Raw genomic sequence first — 4,807 nt, 5'->3', positions numbered from 1 at the left:
ATATTTCACCAATTGCTATGGCTTGACCATAAACCAAATCATCATATGAAAAGGTAAGACAATTGTTTTTAATCACAAATGTGAAATCTTTTGTGTCTAACACAGAAATGGAAATTATATTCTTACTTAGATTTGGTACATAATAACAATAATTTAAGTACAACTCTTGGCCTGATCTTAATTTGATTACATATGTTCCTACAGAAATCGCATCTACTCTAGCTCCATTTCCCATACGTAGGTCAATGTCACTTTTAGCTAATCGTCGTACGTTAACTAACCCTTACAAGTGATTACAAAGGCGTGAAACACAACCAGTATGAAATACCCATGTCGTGGTACTAGCATAGTTTATGTCTATCATATAAATATTGGAGGAAAAAGAGCTCGTTAGCGTCATACGTTTAACTACTTTATCGTCCAATTAGGGGTATTTTCTTTTGAACCTCGTCTTATCTTTAATATTTAAAGCTAAGATTTCTTTCCCAAAACTCCCACTAAATTGTGCATTATTCTCTTCATAAGAGGATTTATCAACGTTTGTTGCACAATTATAAGATTTGGTAGAATTAGATTAAACTAAATTGCGCATTGTTTCATCTTTTCTAATGTCTTTATGGAGATTTGTCTCCCAATTATGATAAATATTATTTTTCAAGGAAACGCTTCCCAAGGACATACGCGGGTGTGAAATTTGAGAAGTGGATTGATCGTCGATAATTGTCATTGCACGATGATATACTACAAAATGGAATAAAGGAAATATTAACATTCATCGTATAAATTACTCAAGAAACAATTTCAACCGAGTTTAAAGAAATTAACATTTATATAATGATCTCTCACCTAAATTATATAAATGATTCCGAGATCCGTCTTTAAATAAATCTCGGCCCAGTGACGCTAGACATATGAGATCTAAATAAATTCGGTGAGTCAACCCTTTGACTGATTTTACTTCTAGAACTCTCGGTCGACATATTTCAAGTAAATCCGTCTCCTAGCCCCGAAACACAAGACTCGCCCGGTGAAGCCAGACATACCAACCTTGTAATTCCTTTGAGTCCAACCAAATTTTACGTGTAATAACGATTATTACCCTACTTACCCAACTTAAATAAGGGAACACCCCAAAGGCCGAACCCGCCCCTAATGAAGAAGGGATTCATAGGTGTTACTGATTGGAATAGCTAGTCTCAATATTTAAACAGTGTGAGAGATCTTGTCAATTTATTATCAATTCCCTTTAAATGAACTAAATCGGCGAATTATAGATAATTTTAATTAACAATAGTCGAAAATAAATGAAAATGCATGTAATGGCGATTTGGCATGAATGCATTAAATAAAATACATGTAAAAGACAATTTCTAGTATGGCCTCCTAATCTAGTTAATCTAATTAACTATTACAACTTCGGAAACCAACTCCTTGGTCCCTTGAACTTCATTGGAACACCTTCCAATATAACAAGGTCTTTTGGAAACTCCGGTCTTTATCGAAACTCTTTCCTGAAAGGCACCGTCTTTAGGACACCACTGGTCTTCGTAATAAAAAATTACAAATATAAAATGAATTACAAAGCAATTCCTATTATACATTTATAAAATAAAATAAAAATAAATCTATTAATATTACAAAACAGCGATACGAGATCGCAATTAATTACAAACCAAATCGGTATTTCCTTACATTACGGGTAATACCAATTTAATTAATTAGGCCATACTAGACAAATTACATGAATAAATTAAATAAATTTAAATGAAATTCATCTAAAATGCAGAATATACATCATATTTAAACATGCTCTAAATGCCAAATCGCCCTATAAACCATCATTTTGATACGAAGCTCGAAACTTTGACTAGTTAAGCGATTTTTAACCATTAAAAATCACAAATTAGTACTTAAAACAAGTTTAAGCACTAAATAACTTACCAACATGTTTTGAGACTCAAAATTAGTCTTCACTATTTTCGTGATGATCTCATAACTTATTATTAACTATTGCTAATTAAAACTTATTTAATCATAACCTTTATGAAATAAATCCAAATAAATAAACAAAATTATGAAAAATTTTGAAATAAAAATTTGTTTATTTTGGAACATTTCCAGGAACTCAAAACTTTAAAAGTTTTTGTCCAAAAAATTACGTTGTATCAAATTCACAATTTAAACCTTGTTTTCACAATTTTTAATGTATTAATTTCAAATTAAATACAAAAATTTCGAAAAATTAGCAAATAATTTTTTTTATATTCTGGAACCTTTTCCAGAACCTGAAAATGTAAAAAATTTTACCCAAAAAATCCGATTAAAATTTGGGAAAAATATGGTTACATTTTATCGGTTTTAACACATAAAAACCAAAATACATGCAAAAATTAATCAAATTAATTTTTTTAAATTTCCATCCAATTTATACAACATGCAAGTAACCTTAGATAATTTTCTCATTCAAAAAAATATTCATTTTAATGATTTTTAACAAATATAATCACCTTTTATTGACTTTTAACTATTAAAATCAATAATCATCCAAAATTAATCAAATTAATTACTAAATTTCAATTACTCTAAGTAAATCATGCATGTGTGAATATACAAAAATTTGCAGTCCAAATTAACATGAAACTCATTTTAGCTAACAATTAACCAATTTTATGCATATTAAGTCGGTTTTAAGACGAAAATATCACTTATTTAGCAATAAAATTCCATAATTTACCAAATTTGACCAAAAACATTTTTAGGTCAGAATGTATACATGAAACGAAAAAATTTCGTGCCTTACTCATTAATACACAAATTTTTCGATTTTATAAAATCATCTTATAATTCGATAAAAAGGTCGAAAATCGACATGCATGCAACAACAAAGCTATGATACCACTTGAAGGTACTAGACCCCTAATTAGACACCTCTAATTAGTTACCAAATTACTTGTTAATTAAGTTTTATGTGATCTAGTTACATGCATGCTTAAAAGATGACATAAAAGATAAGAATTCCTTACATAATATTAAGGAAAAATGGGCAAAACAAAGGACTCCTTCCTTTGTTGTTCTTGAGCTAAAAATGTGATGGATGATCTTCCAAACTCCAATCACCAAACTAGGTGATCTCCTCTAGGATGCACCCAAGATTAGCCCAAAGATATCCTAGTTTACTAACTAGGTAAAAATAGGATATAGTTGTATAATATGTATAATATTATTACACTAATAATATTAGTTGATGTATATTATTATTTTGTGATTTTATTTGATGAGGTTTGATCAACTTTTGATCAAGTTCTTGATGAAGAAGATGAAGAAATTTGTGGTTGTTTTCTTCTTCAAATGGTTTTTTTTTTCTCTCTTAAAAATCAACCCCTTATGTGTGTATTATGAAGGGTATATATGGACCTCAAAATATAAACAAATGAGGAACATTTGTTAGTGGAAAATACCAAACCACATGTGATGACTATCATCATCAAAAAGTTGCGGCACTAGTAATCATCGGGTCCATTTTGACTTTCGACATTTGTCCCACAAATGCTTATAAATCGTATATTTAATTATCTTATATAATTAAATATTAATTTAATTATTTAACACTTAAATAATATAAGTTAACAAATAATTTCCACTTAACTAATAAGTAATAATAAACCATTTTATCAATATAAAATGTATCCCATAAAACACTATTAGTTGATTTTATAACCTCTTGTAAGTTTAATTAGCTAATTACCTCCGCCTCAAGAAACACACACATATCGTAATATTGTAGCTAATTAACTATTAATTACTAAATTATCGAATAACATTTACTAATTAATTATCGTATAAGTAAATAATAAATACTCTTGGCCCGAGTTTGTAACTCTTCATCAAATTACAAAATCACCTGACTATTTATAAGTCAATACTATACAAGAAATTAATTAAATTGTATCCATATACAAATAATTAATTATTACATTTTGAGCATCATCCTATAGGTGTGACCGAGAGGGATCAACTGATCACCGCTGTCATATGACATTAACGTCAAACTCTAGTCAGCCGAGCGTTAGCGATTTACGTTAATCGGTTGACAAATAATATATTATATCCCTGGTATATTCCTTTTATGAGATCTATTATGTAGACGCACTATTATGGACGACACTAGTCCAACATAACAACAACAACAACAACAACAACAACAACGATAATAATAATAATAATAATAATAATAATAATAATAATAATAATAATAATAATAATAATAATAATAATAATAATAATAAAAGGGTGTGGGAGCCCAGATTGTCTCTCGGCTCCCCACCAATTTCATGTAAACCTTTTATTTTTATTATAATGAAAGCTGCGCGCATTTATAATAATAATAATAATAATAATAATAATAATAATAATAATAATAATAATAATAATAATAATAATAATAATATGGGAGTAACAGGATGGTCTTTAAGTCTTGGCAACATATTTGTAGACCTTCTCAGGAAGGGGGTTTCAACATTAAGGAGTTGCTTTCCTGGAATAGAGCATTACTAGCTAAATGGATTTGGTCATTGCCTGGTAATGATGGAGGGATCTGGGCTGCATGGCATCGAGCTTATGTTTTCCCTATTGTTTCCATCCGCAAATGTCTCGAAAGATAGATTCTCTGAAAGTTTGTGCAGCATTATTAAGGTTAAGGATGCAATCCTTGCCAATGTGGGCACCCCTGAGGCTGGCGCTTCCCTGGTTCAGAGCTGGGTCAGGAAAGGGAAATTCCAGGTCCACCTGGCTTATGACTGGTTTAGAA

The sequence above is a fragment of the Silene latifolia genome, chromosome Y, assembly GCF_048544455.1.
Source record: "Silene latifolia isolate original U9 population chromosome Y, ASM4854445v1, whole genome shotgun sequence".
In the NCBI taxonomy this organism is placed as follows: domain Eukaryota; kingdom Viridiplantae; phylum Streptophyta; class Magnoliopsida; order Caryophyllales; family Caryophyllaceae; genus Silene; species Silene latifolia.
This window is presented reverse-complemented; position numbering follows the sequence as displayed.